Below are 18,796 nucleotides of genomic sequence, written 5' to 3' on the forward strand. Positions count from 1 at the left end.
GAATAATAAACACATAGTTATATGAAATTAATTGGATTTTAAGCACATGACAACAAATAATCCAAAAACATAATCTATAAAACAACCAAAACTATTTTAAAACTCTAGGATTTGATCTAACAAACAGGAGCTCCCTCCATGGTGCAGCAGAAACAAATCCGACTAGGAACTATGAGGTTTCGGTTTCGATCCCTGGCCTTGCTCAGTGGGTTAAGGATCCTGCGTTGCCCTGAGCTGTGGTGTAGGTTGCAGACATAGCTCGGATCTGGCATTGCTGTGGCTGTGGCGCAGGCCAGCGGCTACAGCTCTGATTGGACCCCTAGCCTGGGAACCTCCATATGCCGTGGGTGCGGCGTAAAGAGACAAAAAATAAAAAATAAAAAACATATGCAAGCCCTTTGTAAAGAAAGTACGGCAAAAAAAAAAAAAAAAAGAGAGAGAGAGAGAAGGTATAGTATTGTTGAAACATAAAAATAAACCACACTAAGTTTAGAGAGCAATCACATTCATGGATGGAAAGGCAATATTACAAATTAAATTATTTTCCCCTAAAATCAAATTGTAAGATTAACTGCAATTTCAGTAAAAGCAGACAAAAGGACAGATTTTTTTTTTTTTTTGACACTAAGTGAGTAAATATTAGGAAGAACAAATGTAAAAATGAGTCAGGGCACTTTCACATAAATTCTTCAATGACATTTAAATACAATTAATTAAAATTAAAATAAAATTTCTTACAAAAAACTGCTTTATATTGTGCTTTGGGGCCACACAATAATTACTAGGTTTATCCAGAATAAACTTTATATAAGAGTAATGAATAAGTATGTATTAAAGATGCATTTTTACATAAGCCATAGGCTCAGCTGTGAGTTTTCATGGCAGAAGTATGCACTGGAATAAATCGGGACCAGCACCAGGGTTAGAGGAAGTGAGTGTCCCTGCAGAGCTGTCTTCCCAGAAGAAGTGAGCAGCAGAGCCTGCTTATACATAATACGGACTGATGCCAATAGCCAAAACATCAGCTCTGCTAGCCAAGCACTCCACATTACTGTCCTCATTTGTAAGCAGGAAGACGGGCCAGACTTGGTTTCCGGGACCAGAACCCAGGGTGAAATAAGAGCTCAGAGCTCAGAGCCAAACTACAATCTCCATGAGACTGGATGTTAAGTGCAGAACTTTTTGCCATGGTTTATTTTAGCTCAGGACTGCATTTTGTTTTGAGTATTAATAAGATTAAAAACTGAAAGTCAGTTCAACCCATGATTATTCGAAGAAAGTATTCAACCTTCAACAAATTTATCTATTCTCAAGCAGTTCTGGAGGAGCCTTCTAAATTTACCTTTAGAGGTGGGAAAAAAAAATGTATACATGTAAGAGTAACTTGATCCCCATGCTGTACAGTGGGAAAAATAATAAATAAATAAATAAATTTACCTCTAGAGATTTCCTCAGTAGAAAATGTGGATTGAAATAGAACTCTCATCACTTTTTGATCATTTCCCTCACAGAAAACTACAAGATGGCACCAACTATGCATATATATTAAGAGGGTTTATAAGGGCTATATGAAAAAATCATGCAAAACTTTCATCTAGGCAATGTTTTATAAATCTGCAATATTTTTCATTACCACTATTGTTGCTATTGTGATAGTGATAATGTTGCTGCTAGACATCAGCTAATAAACCTGTTAATAAAAATAACTAATTTTGTGGAGTTCCCGTTGTGGCTCAGTGGTTAACAAATCCAACTAGGAACCATGAGGTTGTGGGTTTGATCCCTGGTTTCACTCAGTGGGTTAAGGATCTAGCTTTGCCGTGAGCTTTGTGTTGTAAGTCGCGGATGTGGCTCAGATCCCACGTTGCTGTGGGTGTGGTGTAGGCTGGTGGCTACAGCTCTGATTAGACCCCTAGCCTGGGAACCTCCAAATGCCACAGGTGTGGCTCTAGAGAAGACAAAAAGACAAAAATAAATAAATAAATAAGTAAATAAAATGTACATATAAAGACTAAGACAAACAACCAAAAAAAGTTAGAAAAAGGGATAGAAAATTTCTGGAAGAGGAAAAACCAATGTACAACACACCAGCTCAACGTCATGAATAATCAGGGGAAGACAAATGAAACCATGAAGTTCTACCACATCATTCCTACAGACCAGCAAATACTAAAAGGCTCTACACATCAAGTGTTGGCAAGGATATGGAGAAATGCAAGCTCTTATATTTTGCCTGTGGGAGCACAAAAACCACTTCGAATTTGGCAATAACTAGGAGTTAACAGTAGTGCCCTGCAACAAAGCAATTCCTCTAGGACTATATCTTAGATTAGAACAATTTGTACATGGGTATGGGGGTACCCGTATAAGAACATCATTTGTGAAAACAAAATATTGGAAGCCATTTAAGTAGCCCTGAACAGAAAAATGGAAAAACAAATTAAAGTATTGCATAAAATGGCATATTAAAACTTAAAGTGAATACCCCAAAGTTCCATGTATTAATTTAGAAACTTTATTTAAAAGATCCAATATTCAGTGAAAAACAGAAAGTTGCAAAATGGCATGATTTATACATAATTTAAATATGTGCAAAACTCATTCTATGCTGGCCATTAGGCATGCTTACATAGTAAGTTTATCTAAATATGCCTGGCAATAATACAAACCAAATTCAAGACACTTTCTGGACTTACAGGGGCCTTAACCAAATCTGTTATGTTTTATTTTTTATTTTTACTTTTTGTCTTTTTGTCTTTTTAGGGCTGCACCTGTGGCATATGGAGGTTTCCAGGCTAGGGGTCTAATCGGAGCTGTAGCTGCCAGCCTACACCAGAGCCAATGCCAGATCCGAGCCACGTCTGTGACCTACACCACGGCTCACGGCAACACCATATCCTTAACCCACTGAGTGAGGCCAGGGATTGAACCCGCAACCTCGTGGTTCCTAGTCGCATTCATTTCTGCTGCGCCACGATGGGAACTCCTGTTATGTTTTAATTTTTTAATAAAAATATATATTAATTCATTACATTTTCAGAAAGCTAACAACCATGTATAATATAACACATACTTTTTGGTAAAGAGATATTTTGCAAGAAGGTTAAAAAATATTCATTGACGTATTTCACAATAAAACATTTTAAGTGAGGGAAAAAACTATGTTTATGAAATGAATATAACAATGAAGAATACAGGTTTGGAGTGAGGATGGAATTTTAATGGGTTAAGAGGAAGAAAGAATTCCAGATGAGAACCTGGACAAGGGCAAAGGCAGAGCAGTGACTGCAGGGTGAGAGTCAGGGAGAAACCCACACTCTGGGAGAAGCACTCGCTCACCCAGAGGGGCGGGTGAAGCAGGCAGCTTTGGATCAGAGGCAAGGCTTGGTTCTGGGCCCAGCTCTAGTGTCTATCTCATAGGGCTGTGAGAAAGGTTAAACAGGATGCAGCAAAAGCCTGAGCTCAGTACAGCACTCAAACCCTGGAACTTCCTCCATAAGTGGCCCTTGCTGCAGCAGCCACGGAGGTAGGGGAGAGTGGAGGAGAGAGGCAATGGCAGCTTGGTACCAGAGTCTCGCAGACCTTGAAAGACTTCAGACTTTATCCTGAAGACAGTGAAAAGCCAGGGGCAGTGTATTAGTAAGAAAAGAAGTTGAGGAGGCTATGCTAGAACTGCAGACAGATGTGAGACCTTTCTAAAGGGGGGCCGGTCAGGGTTTGATGACATAAAATGGGGGGAGGGACTGGCAGAAGACACTGGTATTTTAAATCTGAATGAATTAAAAGGGGAAGGTGCTATTAGCATAAAAAGAAAAGGGAGCATGAAAAGTTACTTTGGAGGCAACATCTGATTTATAAGAAGGAAAATAACATCATTGGTCCAAAGCCATCCCCCAGTCCAGCCACCAGTAAAGTCTTGTGAGTATTCATTTTCTGTCTTTTCCATGTTTGGCATGGGAACGCGGTGCATGGTGTATCTGATTTATATGAAAAATCCCTGGGTTTAAATCTTGGCTCTGCTGAAATACTATCAGTCTCAATTTGCCCATCTGTTGAATGGGGACGATAATTCTGTCAGATTCTTGGGAAGACGAAATGCGTTTTGTTCCCAGTCTGTGATTCTGCTTGGAAATGTGCAATGGGTCTTAAATCAGAGAAGAGGATGAATTGTTGCCAAGAACTCTAAAGTGAATGGGCTCCCAGCTGATTACAGGTTTACAGAAAAATGATGAAAATTTCTGGCTTAGACAGTAATGAAGAGGTTCAAAACAGCAATTCTTCTTTCACACAGAGTAGTAATTTAGCTTGAGTAAGTTAAAGCACCGGTGAATAATTGATTGCAAAATATGCATTATGATGTGCATAATTTAGTCAAATGAAAGCTCATGAAAAAGTCAGTTTCAAAAAGAGATGTATTAACTCAGGCTATAGACACAGTGTTTTTGTCTAGGACATCCTTTGAAATTTTTAAACATAAGTGTATTCAGGGAAATTGCCTATTACTTATTTGAGGAGAAACAGTTTTGTGTGCATGTGGAAGTATGTATCCCATATAATTAAATATTATTATATAGTCTATTGGCATAGACACCATATGCCCAAACTATTATTATATACTAGTTACCTTATAGTCAGTACAAATCATATTTTTGGTAAATATGTATGTTATTTAGAAATATACATATATTAACAGTAGGCAACATATACATCATATACCCAGATGGAGTACATATATGAGTATACTTATGCACAGCCTAAACATAATAGGCTATACTATAAATACACTATTTTATAGTATAAATTATAAATTACAATACATTATATATCATGTATTATATGATATTATATAATAATATACTATCTATGTTATAGATATAGGTACCATATATCTAAAATGTCTACGGGTATATAAAAGCCAGTAAAATCATTTTGCACACCCTAAGACACTACATCTAGCTTACCATGCATGTTACATGTTCCAATCTGCCAAAAGGCCAGAAATACATACAAGAATTATACAGCAAGGCTTTTTAAAGATTCCTAATATAAAAATGACCTACCCTCCTCACAATTAATTATTAATTTGTCAAGGTTCAAATTCTCCAGTGAACCCCATCTATGGATGATAAGTATTAGGATCAAATCAAATTTAAAACTATTTGTAAATGTGAACCAATTCATACTAAAACCAAATTTTTATATTCTGTTATATTTTCTAAAATACCTAGGCCAACAAAGCCTTCAGATGATTAAAATGCGTGTGTTACTGCATGCTGTAAACATCCCTGGGTGATCATAAAATATGGAGTGTGCCAAAGTCCCTTTAGGGAGGGCTCTACCTCCCTTCACCGGCACTCTGCTACCTGGGCTCTGGACCCACTGCGGACATAGGGCCTGGCTTTCTGATGGGTCGGGAGTTACTTCCACTGCAGGGTTTTGGGGTTCACAGGCTTGAATGTCAGGATCTCTGCCTAAGAGACCATTGCAGCTGGTCTCATGGATGGATGGATAGGCGGAACAACCCAGCTCTGGCAGGCTGGGACATTTGTTCCTGGGCTCCAAACTGCTGCATATATGGCAGCATGCAGTCTGTTTTCTAGAGCTTGGATTGCCATGGAAACTCAACCGATTAAAATTCTCATGAGTTGATGGCTGGCAAGGGTCTGTGATGGTCAGCAGTATTTCCCTGCTTTATTGTAACTGATGTAACATCACAATACAGGTACTGTTTGCTTCAAACTTTTTTCACACTCCTTTGGGCACCTGCCTGCCTGAATTTTCAGCACTCCAATACAAGAGTAATTACACATTTGGGTATGTGACTAACAATTAGTGAGCACTGGCTTTGCAGTAGACATGATGATAGACACTGGGAATACAAAGATTAATACCATGCAGACTGTCTTTTAAAAAATAACTCACAATGCAGAGACGGAATTAAGGCAGAGCTAGCTAGCTACAACACAACTGTGACATGTATGTTACAATGTGTCGTAAGCAAAAACCATGGGAGCAGCAAGGAGTAATCAAGTCCATCTGGAAGACCTTCCCAGTGTCCCTGAGGATGGGTCAGATTTTGATGAGTTAACAAGGAAGAAATAATTAGACGAGGCAGCATATGCGAAGAACCCAGCAGACTACAGGGCTGGACTGCAGCAGGCAAAGGGACAAAAGATGAGCCAAATAGGATGCAGGAGACAGAGTCCAGTGTGGATTTTTCCAACACACAGTGAGGAGACTGGTTGGCTCTTCTGTGAGGAACGGTGGCAGAAATGGAATTCCAGGTTCCCTGGGGCTGTTTCATGCCAGAGAGCAGACTGGCACCAAACATGCAGGCAGGCCTGCACGACAGCACCGTTTGGATTAGCAGCTCCAAATAAGTGAAGCTCTAGAAAGGGGCTGCCTGCAACCCTGATATCTCCTATAAAGCTGTGGACTCCTAAGGGGTCCTGGAAAGTAATCACTTTGATGTTAACTGATGCCAGTTGAGAGTACGTACAGGGATGTGGAAGATCAAAGAAAAGATTTTAAAGGCAATTTTCAAGATCAGACCACACGACAGTTGTAAGGGAGGAAGAAATCAGTGCCCCGGGATTCAAGACCAATCATTCTTCCTGGGGGGGGTTCAGGCCACTGAGGTCATCTCCACTCAGGGCCACTCAATCAGCAGGTGAACACAGCTCGAATGTTATGGAGGGCACAGAGAAACCCTGCTTCCCAAGCCTGTCACAGGGAGTCAGAGAATCACAGAAAGCTAGTGATGGAAAGCACTCAGAACCCCTCCTGTCTCCTTGTTTCTGACAAATTAGAGGACCACAGCCACAGGCTGCAAAACAAAGAAATCTTAATCTTGTTGCCTGGGAGCCAGTGATGACAGCTGGAGGCTGTAAGGGACGAAAAATCACAGGCAAGCTCTCTGCTCCATCACCATACTTTCTAAAGAAAAAAGCCAGGGCATGTACCCTGACAAAGAAGGTATTCCAACTTATGATGAATTTTCATGGAAAAACAAAGGGAGAAAATATTCACAGTGTGAACTGTCCTGAAAAATCCACATGCAAAAAGAATATACTGGAGTACCTGCTGTGGTGCAGGTGGGTTAAGAATCTGACTGCAGCGGCTTGGGGCTCAGGTCGCTGCAGAGGAGTGGGGATTCAATCTTTGGTCGGAAACTTCCTTATGCCTCCAGTGTGACCGTTAAAAAAAAAAAAAAAAAAAAAAAAGGAACACACCATCTAAGGGACACGCTACAGGAGGAAGCTGATTCAAGCTGCAGCCCCATGTGTGAAGGGATAGGAGTGCCAGCCACAGCAGGACAAAAGAGAGTGTGTGATATTGCCTAAAGAATGCATTTAATAAATATTTATTACTGAATAAATGAATAAATGGAGAGCTGTAGACTGTGTGAGGCTATAGCAGCGGTGGTCGTGTCCCCAGGCGACAGAACGAGTTGCAGTCAAGCTCCTGGGCCTTCCCACTCAATCGTGGGCCCTGAACCGCAGCAGTGGCCTCCCCTGGGAAAACCTGTTAGAAATTCAGAATCTCCAGCCCCACACAGACCTATTAAGTTAAAATCTACATTTTAACCAGCTCTCCAACCCAGTCACAGTCATTAGAAAGGACAGATGGATGGGATACAGAGTTATCTGAAGCTGACCAATCCCTGCCTTCAGGCTGTGAGGACAGGCAGTCAAAAACCACAGGTATCAGGAGGAACCAACACACAGAATAGGGACAGACAGAAACAATCACAGGCTCAAAGAGGTGATCACAGTCACAGATGATGTGAGAGACAGACCAGGCACAGGAATGGAATAAATGAGAACTGGTCATGGAAGGGCATACACAAATCAAAAAAACAATGAATTAAAAATTTTCCCTGGTGCCAAAATGGAAAGAGAACTCCTCCTCCCTTTTCTTTGAGCATTCTTTTAGAAAACCTGACGTTGGAAATGCTTTCTCTGTCTATTTGAGATGTATGTAAACCCTTTTAAATGCTAAATAAGCTCTGGCCAGTTCTGTGTCCCCAAGTTTTCCTTTGGAGCCAGGGGCATTTCTTTGAAAGGACAGCAGGTGCCCCGATCTCCCAGTCTCTATAGGAGTCTAGCTTAGGAGCCTGGCTTCAAGTTGTAACTAGCTGCTTGTCATAAAGTTCTACTTTTCCTTTGGATAGAGATAATTACCATGCATGTAATGGACTGTATTTGCCTGGCTATATAGAAGGATGAGGTTTCTTTCTGTCTTGGCAATCTCTTTAAGTGGACTGCTCGTGATGCTCACTGCAGTCAGGTCTAAGGCTAATCTCCAGTAAAAACTGTTTCATTCTTTTTTACATTTTATAGAGGATTCTTTGGGGCTGGCAGTGGGTTTTATTTTTTAATTATTTCTCCATCATCAATCTCAGGTGGCGTGAGGATCAGGTGTGTTTTTGCCACCTACTGTGACAGGTAAAATGACCCCCATCACAACCACAGGTAAAGGAAGCAGTGTCAAGGGTGGACTGTCATTTGATTTGAATCTGACAGATTATAAAGTATAGTGGTAGGTGTTCCTCACATATCTTACAATGGAATTAAGATGATGGGACAATGGAGAAGCAGGAACTGTTTTTTAGGCTGAAGTACAAAATTCTGAGAGTAGATTTCTTAGAACCCTTTCCCTTAAACTAGGAAAGAAAAGTGGTCCGTCTAGTTCTAAAAGTCACAAATGATGACAATGTGGGAGGAAAACTAGGCAGCTTGCCTTGCCCACCAGATACCTGCCCCTGGGGGCCTGGACTGGGCGGCCCTGGCATGAGCGCTTTTACAAGGGAGACTGGAGCCTGAGCAGTGTAATTGGCTACGCAGCTGGTACTCCTCCTTTAGAAGATGTCCACAGTGTTGGTGGGTCCAATTGTTTATTTATTCATTCATTCATATCCCCAGCATTTATTACAGTTTCTAGGGAAAAAGTTTCAGCAACAGCTGCTGGATGTATATAGTCTGATTAAAGCTCAGGTCTTACTCACAGGGAGCCGACAGTTTACCGAGGAAGAAACACACACAAAGGAAACGGATTATAGCAGAGGGTGTTAAGGGTTGTGACTGGAATCTACACTAAGAAGTGTAAACTCAGAGGACAACCGACAGGCTGGGCAGGGCAGGGCAGCCTCCCAGCAGATGTGACAGCTAAGCCCTATCTTGAAGCTGGGAGTCCAGCCTCTGTCGCTGTGGCTCTCACATTTCCTCCTGTTGGCCTGGCTAATTCCTAAAAACTACATCTGTCAGGCCTCTGTTTACGTAGCTGCCACCAGCAAGCCTTCAGAGGTTCTGTGCGGCCAGGAACAGGGGACCCTCCTTCGTGCCCCGTCACAGTAAGAGTCTTCATTTTCAGTGCTCATTTACCTGTCCGTCAGCCCCACGAGTACTGCAAGCTCCTTCAGAGCAGGAACTGTGTCATATTCACCACTGCATCTGCAGCACCGAGCATCACACCTGGTACACAGATAATACTTAATAAATGCCTGTGAGATGACTGAATGTTAGGTGAAAAGTAGTTATTGAGCTCCGTGAGAGAAGGACTGGGAGGGAGCAGAGGAGTTACTGACATTCTCAGTAGAGAGAACAGCATGAGCATTTAAGGCAAAAAAAAAAAAAAAGTTAAGTATTGAGATAAGGAATGATAAATATTTTGAGGTTGCTGAATCGCACACTGCAAAGGAGAGAATGGCATGAGATAAAAGTGGGAAACTGGAGTTCCCGTCGTGGCGCAATGGTTAACAAATCCGACTAGGAACCATGAGGTTGCGGGTTCGGACCCTGCCCTTGCTCAGTGGGTTAAGGATCCGGCGTTGCCGTGAGCTGTGGTGTAGGCTGCAGACGCGGCTCGGATCCTGCTTTGCTGTGGCTCTGGTGTAGGCCAGTGGCTACAGCTCCGATTCGACCCCTAGCCTGGGAACCTCCATATGCTGTGGGAGGAAATAGCAAAAAGCCAAAAAAAAAAAAAAGTGGGAAACTAAGCCGGTGACCCTGCCTGGTCTCATGGTAAATGGCGTCAAGGGTCCTTCTCCACTGGCCTCTCCCGTTGGGCAGGGTCTCAGGGATTTGCCCACCGAAGTCGACATTTGTCTGATGCGAACATGGTGCAGACAATTCTCCCGCCACGGGACCCCCAGCGAAGCGATGTTTACAGCAGGGGAATTACAAAACAAACGTGGCCCTACCTACAGCCCGTTGCCAGTCTCTGGGGGACTCTCCTCCAGAAAAAGACTTATCCGCTTTAGAGGAGAGTCTCATACAACCTGGATCCAGGAATCGGGCACAACATGCAACCACAAATACCTAATGAGCACCTAATATGTGCCAAGTTGCAGAAAGTCTGAGAAGACCCTGCTTGGCCACGTGGACTTTTCAGCAGAAGCCTGTGGATAGGTTGGGTCCCCTGTGGTGGAGCATCAGAGGCCAGCTGTGGCTCAATATCTAAATATCCTGATCTGACCCAGTTTTGAGGCTCAGTATGGTGCAGCCCTCACTGGCACAAGCACTGACCTCAGAGATGGTCTTGAGAAAACCCGTGGAAATCAGCCAGCTTGGAGTGCTGGGATGGGTCTGGATGAAAGGTCAGAGGACCTGAATTCTGTCCCTTGCTCTGTCTCAAATGAGTTTGGTGTTTACCAGCAAATCATGTACCTCTGTTTTTGAGGATGCAGTGAGATCTTGGATGCAGAACTCTAGAACAGTAAACAACTGTAGCATTTTATTACTTATAAAAATCGATGCTGAAACTGTTCAAGCAGTCACTGTGGACCCAGCTAAATATAAAGGCAGTAGGGAAGAGAGAGAAATAAAACTTTCTCTCAAGGTTCCCACTCTCAAGGTTCTTCTACTTTGATGGTAAAGACAAAATTGACACAAACATAATAGAGAATAATCAAGCACTGATTTTGAATACAACTTGAGTTCAGACAAGAGGAATCATTGCGAGATAGAATTCTTGAGGAAGGCTGCAAACCAAACGGCACAGAAAGAATTTACCCTTTTCTTTTTCCTCTCCTTTCTTATCCTTTCCTATTCCCATATTTTAAAAAATTACAATTTTCTATACTTATTTATCACAAAAACTCTCAATAAGCTAAGACTAGAAGGGAACTACCTTAACTTGACAAAAGTCATTTATGAAAACCTGATGGCCAATATCATATTTATTGGTTGAATTCAAGGTTGTCTGCTCTCACATTTTAATTCAACACTCTACTGGAAGTTCTAACAAGATAATGAGGCATGGAAAGCTAATGAAATTCATTAGGTTTGGAAAAAAGAAGTGCAAATGTCTTTTATTGCAGGAAACATTATTGTCTCTACAAAAAATGCTAAGGAAACTACAGAGCAACTAATGGAACTAATGCGTGAATTTATCAAGGTTGCAGGATATAAGATCAAGATACAAAAATTAATTGTAATTTTATGTATTAGCAGCAAATCTTTGGAAAATGAAATAAAATATTTATAGCAACTTCAAAACATAAAATATTTAGATATAAACTTAACAAAGTATGCTCAATACCCAAACACTGAAAAGTACTAAAAATTGCTAAGAGAAATGAAGAAGACTTATGGATTGGAAGACGCAACAGATGACTTACACGGTCTCAAATTATTTCCCCAGAAAATACCTATTGGTTACAAATGGAAAATGGCACATTTACATTGGAGAACCCTGGTAGACATTACCTAAATCAAGTGATAATGTTAATATCAAAATTAGGACCAAACTTACATTACACGCCTCCTATGAGGGACATAACATGACGTTTCTGGCATCCTCACAAAGATGCATAACTTAGACTTAGCTATGGGGCTAAGCTATGGGAAAACATAAGATAAACCCAAATTGAGAAACATTCAATTTGTCATATAATTTGTCCTACTCTCCTGAGAACTCTCAACGTCAAGAAAGATAAAAAAAACAATGGAAAAATGATTCTAGATTGAAAGAGACTAATAAAGAGATGTGACAAACAAATGAAATTACCACCCTGGATTGAATCCTCAACTGGGTAAAAAAGCTTATAGGGTATTATTGGAGCAGTTAATAAAATTTTAAAATGGATTGTGGATGTTAAAACATTATGGTGATATTAAATTTCTCAATTTTGGACAACTGTATATGAATATGTAAGAAAGTATCCTTGTTCTTAGGAAATACTGATCTTGTTCTTAGAAAATAGGTACACTTGGGATAAATGAGAAAAATGTCTTCCACTTGTTCTCAAATGGTTTACAAAAGAAATACCTGTATATATCCATACACACACACACACACACACAACACACATATGATATAGCAAATTACCAAAATATAAACAAATAGTAACTATGGATAAAGTGTATACAGAGTTTTAATATATATATTAAAATTACCAAAAACATGGCAGGATGACTAGAATAAGTCAAGATGATGGTTACATCTTGAGGGAAAGGGACGATAGGGAGATGCTACTGGGAAAGAGCATGGAGGGCATATACAGACATATCATACGCTTGGAATTTTCTGCTTGTCTAAGTATGAGGTATATAGTGTTTATCTTATTATTATTATCATTGAACCTTTCAATATATGTTTTATACCTGCTTCTGTAGATATGTTTCATTTAATAATAGAAAATGAGAATTCAAGAGAATAAATATCCATCCAAAATGATACTACTTATTTATGGTGAAGTCAGGGCTGAAACTCAAATCTTGGATTCCCATCAAGTCCATTTCTCTGACAGGTGTCAATGCTGGGAACCATGATGAGGTTAATGTGTGCTTGGCCAGAGGACTCCCAAATCCTGACCTTCTCAGCCATCCCTCTCTACACGGTCCTGTTGACTGACAAAGCAAAACTTCAGTGCTGACTAGGTCCCTGATCCCTAAACCCAGTGCAATCTCTGGCAGGTAAGCTGGACCAGGCAGAGAACTTCTCTTTTTTAGGCTCGTGGTGGCCAGACCACCACAGCAAGCTGAACCGACCCTCTTACCCATTCTCCCTAACCACTCCCGAGTCTTGGATTACGTATGATCCTTAATGGTGACAAAGGTTTTCATCAGGCCAAACCAGCTAGTGAGTAAACAGTCTCTCTACATAAGAGACCTAGTCTCTTTGTATACTTATTCATACCCTGCTTAGATCCATTTCTTAGTAAAAACTGCCCAATCAACACTCTTTCCCTCAACCAAGTAAAAATGATACTGCTTACTCTGGAAAACAGATGGAGGAGTTGTGAACTTGTTCTGGCCAACAGATACCATTGTTCTTATTTTAGGCTACCCTCAGGCACAATGAGACCACAGAGACATGGAAATATTTGAGACCCACCTGTCTTGTGACTATGACAACTAAAAGCAACCATGCCCGTGGCATCTTGTGAGCAAGTCCCATCACAACATTTCTAGTCTGCTTTCTTATTATGTGACTATAAAAAGATATCAACAGTACATTTAAATTTTCCTGTAGGGAGGAAATATTCCTGCAGATCATAATGAAGTAAGAAAATGCTTATAAGCATATGTTTGTTCTCACACACAAAAATGTGCCAATATAAGAAATGCTCCATTTTGAAGTTTTTGGCACCACGGGGTGGTAGTGGGTTGAAACTTCCATGGGGGGGGGTCTTTTGGTTTTTCTTTATATTGTTCAATCTAAAGGTTTCTATACTACCACCTCCTCCCTGCCTCCTTCCTCCCCACCACCAACCTCTCTCCTTTGTATTAAGGTGAGGTCTGAAAACACATCCCAAACAATGTTATATTCCATATACCTAAAGACAAAGGACATGGTTGCTTAGCAGCAAGGCCAAGGTTTTTTTTTTTTTTTTTTTTAATTGAGCACTCTTTTACTTTTACTTTCCAATTCAGGGCAATGCTCAGGAAGCTGCCTATAAAGAAAGCCAAGACAAACTGAACTCTGTCTAAAACGAGGGAAGTGGAGAAGGAAGACAAAAAAAAAAGAGGAGGACAAGGTAGGAAAAGGAGGAGAGGACAGCAGGGAAGGAAAGCATTAAAGTTCTTTTGTTACAACCTAAGTGTTATTCCCATTGGCAATGAGAATAGAAAGACTTGGCCATGGGTGGGATGGAGCTCTGCAATTCCCCATTTTCCTTTTGATTTCCCTCTAGTTCCCCAAACTTAATTTGAATCAATTAGATGAGACTGAAAGGCACCCTGGGAAGTGGACCAGCACCGTCAGCCATTCAAAGCTCTCTTGCCTTGAGGGTTTTAGGCTCAGTCTGGGAGTGGCAGCAGTGGAAAGGGTATTTTGCCTGTTGCTAGGCTTCCTTAAAACATCTAACTGGCCTCTCTATGCTTAGTTGTTATACTTCAGTTGATTTTCCATCAGAGACATTGCCCTATAATGTTAAATATGTCATGAAAACATGGTTGCTCAGAAGCTCCTGCCACAGGTATCACATGACTGCCCTATGCATGCATCCCTTACCGCCCATTTAGTATATTCTGAGCATTCTGCTTCATTAATGTTGTTGCTATGAATTTACTCTATGGGTTACAACATAACCCTTTGTATCTCAGAAAATGTCTGTTAGGATGGATGGCTAATAGTAGAACTGATAGATTTGAAAATATCTTAAATTTTTGCAGATTGTGAATTTTTAAAATATTCTTGATATTTATAAACTAATTGCTTCTAGAAAACTTTTGCTAATACACCAGCAAATGTTTTCTGATTTGATAGGAAATAAGCTGATGGTTTACTTAGCTATTACTTGATTACAAGTAGGTAAAATATACATATATTTTTGGTTACAGTCCATTTCTATCTTCCTGAAGTTTCTGCTCATGTTACTGTTAATTTAGTTCCTATTTGAATGTTGTCTTTTGGACTGATTTATGAAATCTCTTTAGATGCACACCCATCCGCACACACATGAATGTATACTTAATACAGTGACTTCAAATAAGGAGGACAGAGGCAGGAATAAATATACATAAATATATATATTTATATAATATAAAGGATATATATATATATTTATGGTACTATTTGTTGAAAATATTTCCTTCGATTAGTTATTTGCCTTTTACTTAACGGTATTTTTTTTTAACTCTAGGTGTTTTAACTTTCTGGATTGGTACTTTATTTTACACGTATGGTTTTATGTATTTTTTGTAACATCCCAAAGAGCACAGCAATGAAGGACAGAAGCCCTGATATCTGATTCCTTGGGTGTGAAGGTTGGTTCTTCAATCTCTATGCTGTCTGATTTTGGTCAAATTACTCTAACATCTTTCTTCCCTACTTCTCTCTTCTATAAAATGGGTATCTTAATTGCACCTAGCTCATGGTGGGTGGTGAATTTTCATCAGCTTACTTCATATATAAAGCACAGAGGATGATGGCTAGAATATACCAAGCACTCAAGGAGACAGTATCAATGTCATAGATATACTAATCTATTCCTTTGTGATTTCTCACATGGCTTTTATGCTCACAAGTCTACATCCACAGAAAAACTAAAATGTATTCCCTTATACATTGTTTTATTTTCCTCATTATTTAATTACTTATTCACTTTTTATGTTTAACTCTTTAATTCACAAAAATTTATTTCAGTATATGGTAAGAGGTATGCTAACTTGATTTCTCCCTAAAGTATTAAGTGTTCCCCCTTGTCAATTAATCCACCTTATCTCATTGGTTTGTATAGTCCCTTTATCATTTACCAAGTTTTTACATACACTTGGATCTACTTTTAGATTAACCATTCTATCCTGCTGTTCGGCCCTTTGATTTCTATCCTAGCGCCATACTGCAAAAATGAGTATAGTTTTACTGTTTACTAGGTCATTTCTGATCTCATCATTTCTGTTTTCAGCTATGAAGTAGTCCAGGTGATTATATAAACCATTTTAATGTTAAAAATATAATTGGGGTTTTGAGTAGGATTATACCCTTTCTAAATTGATTTAGGGGGATCAGACACTTTTGAACTATTTTGTTTCTTCATTTACAAAATCTTTTATATCTCTCTAAAGATTTTAGTTTTTTCACAAAGCTTTCCACGTATTTCTTAATATGATTAGCAGATAACATTTTGTTACTAGCTGTGAAAAGAATTTTTTCCCCTGGTACAATGAGATGCAGGAGGGAACATGTTATGGTCACCTTCCTCACCTTAACCTGAGTTTTTTCTTTCACAGAATCTCTGTGTATACTTTTTTGTAATATATTTATCTGAATCAGGAACTACTTGCCAAACATCATTTAAACGTGCAATAAGAATATTGTTTCTAAAAGTCATGTTTCCTATTAATTCAACACATTTTCATGGTGTCTCAACTATACCCATTCTTCCTTGCAGACAGAAATGGTCTCTGTTGGAGAGCTGACATTAGAGAACTGATTTCATCACAGCTTGATAAGTATTACGGCGAATGGCTGGGGTCAATATGAGGGTTTACTCTGGGGTCTGAAATCCTATGAACACAGCAGGTGATCTCTAGGAAGTGACTCTGAGCTGAGTTCTGAGAGATGAACAAAAATTAACTAGGCAACCTTTGGATGCTTCGGACAAAGAAGTGGGCCAAAGTGCAGGATGTTCAAGGAATTAAGATAGGACTTCTGTGGCTGTAACACAGAAATGGGGAGAGAGGTGGGAAGTAAACTGAGATAAGTCACTGAGATATACTACACACACACGTATATAATGGTAATACCATAGCTATATCTATATCTACTCTCTCAGAAATCAGGATTGCTCCCATGGTTATAGCGCCACAGTCCTTGAGAAAACAGCTCTGTGACACTTAATGTTCTTTAGCCTGGAGGGAGGAGAATTTAGCTCTTCTCCCAGATTTCCCAGCAGAGTTTGTTATCCTAATCAAAGCTAGGCCAGGCTGGTATCTGCTGTGAGATGGAAAGGTATCCAAGGCATTAGTGACTTATGGTCCTGTTTGCAGTTCTCTTGTTAGTGCTTTTATGAGCAAACCTCAGCCTATTTTGTAAAAGTAGGTTTTTTGTGGAGCAATCATACAGCCCCTTCTGTGAAACTTCAAACTGGTAAATGCCAAACAGGTTTATGGAAGGTTGAGTCAAAAACAGAATCTGAAAGACACAGCACATCCTCTAACTGATCCAAGAGTATGAGGTAGTATTTCTCAATTTTGGCACTACTGACACTTGGGACCACGTAATTCTTTATCTTGGGGGCTGTCCTGTGCCTTGTAGGGTGTCTAGCAGCAACATCCTGGCCGCTACCCACCAAGTGCCAGTAGGACTGTCCTCCAATTGTGACACCCAAACAGCCTCTGACGGGCAGAATCACCCAGGTTAAGAATCACTCAGTTGCAGAGGCCATAAAAGTACTGTTCTTCTCATTTAAAACTGTTATACTCATTTTTGCTTTGCCATGAATTCTCTTAGACACTGTAACATTTAACAAATGAGATTCAGATTTATCACAAAGCACTGTCATGTATATCTTTTAGTCACTTATTTCAGCCAAGATTTATTAAACATCTGTTTTGTGTAGGCACTACATTGGTTGCTAGAGCCACAAGGTCAAATGAGATAACCTTGCAAGGAGCCTAGTCTTCAGGGAAGACAAAAATAAGTGAGTAGTACATCATAGGCGCCTGATAGAAATGTGGCAGAAGTCTACTGAGGCTTGAGAAGAAAGGTCAGAAACCCAGGTGAGGGGTGGAGCTGTCTGGGAATGATAAGACTCAGAAGTGGAACCTGACACATGGTGTTTTTCAGACTGATGGATTTGGGAGATGGTTGGAGAGCTATAAGACTTGCAACAATATTCTGAGACATTTATTATGATCCTCTCTGTTTTAACCATGAGAATACTGCAAAGTTAAACATTTAGCTTAAGGTCACTTAGCTAGGTCGCAACATTAACCTACGAATTTAACTATTCCCTGGATTAACAGTGTTTGCCTTTTCCAACTGGATACAATGGAATAAGAGAGATTCTGGGAATATTCTTGACAAACAGTCCTCTTAAAACAAAACAAAATTGTAAGGACAAAAATAATACTCTCTTATATTAATATATATTTCACAAGGCACATTCACAGACATTATCTCTTATGATCCTTCCACCAATCCTGCCAGTTCCACGGTAGACATGCATATCAACTTTGCTTTATAGGGAGGAAGGACACTCAGGGGGTTTAGGTACAGAACTCACAAAGCACGCTGCCTTTCTCAGCACGAACACACAGGTCCCATGGGGCAATGGACTGCTTCGTTGTATTTTAGCTTGTCATTATATTTTAGCACCAGGATACTGCCATCATTTTGCTATCCTTGATAGCAGTTCAATTTCTGCACTTACAGCTGAAATTACAGTGTCTCAAAGCTAAATTTAAAAGAGCAATTTACTGCTGTCCCTATGAAGAAAGAGAACCAATCAATGTAATAAAAAAAAATTAAGATCATTCTGTACTTTGTATAGTTGCTGTTGCAGAGGGAACAGTGAACTGCCTGTCATTATGGAATATTTAGAAAGCACAACAGTGCTTGGCCTGAAGTAGGTGCTCAAGAAATGCATGTTAGGAGGACAGACAGCTGGAAAAGTGAACGGATGGATGAGAAGGCAGATGGAAGGATGGCTGCTTCCAGGAATGAGATGGTGACCTGCTCTCAACACCATGACCTATATCGTCTACCTCCATTTTCTGTTAGGAACAAGCTCTTTGTCACTGGCTTCCATGGGGTCTCTAATCCCAGTTCTTGTCTAAAAGAAGAATAAGAACAGGTGAAAAAAATATTGCAATTGTGGGGGAACAAAATTGTCACCACAAAATAT

At 40.0% G+C, this 18,796-nt stretch overlaps 1 long non-coding RNA gene across 2 annotated transcripts; it reads left to right on the top strand.

Moving 5' to 3' along the window:
• On the top strand, nucleotides 2,978–18,425 carry LOC106504842. 2 transcript variants are annotated; one of them, XR_002335569.1, is made up of 5 exons: nucleotides 2,978–3,918; nucleotides 12,752–12,917; nucleotides 13,878–13,981; nucleotides 15,089–15,212; nucleotides 16,340–18,425. It is a non-coding gene; the product is annotated as an uncharacterized LOC106504842 (long non-coding RNA). The 2 variants fall into 2 exon arrangements; XR_001298686.2 differs by having other exon boundaries at nucleotides 15,089–18,425.

This window comes from Sus scrofa, chromosome 9, assembly GCF_000003025.6.
Source record: "Sus scrofa isolate TJ Tabasco breed Duroc chromosome 9, Sscrofa11.1, whole genome shotgun sequence".
Taxonomy (NCBI): Eukaryota; Metazoa; Chordata; class Mammalia; order Artiodactyla; family Suidae; genus Sus; species Sus scrofa.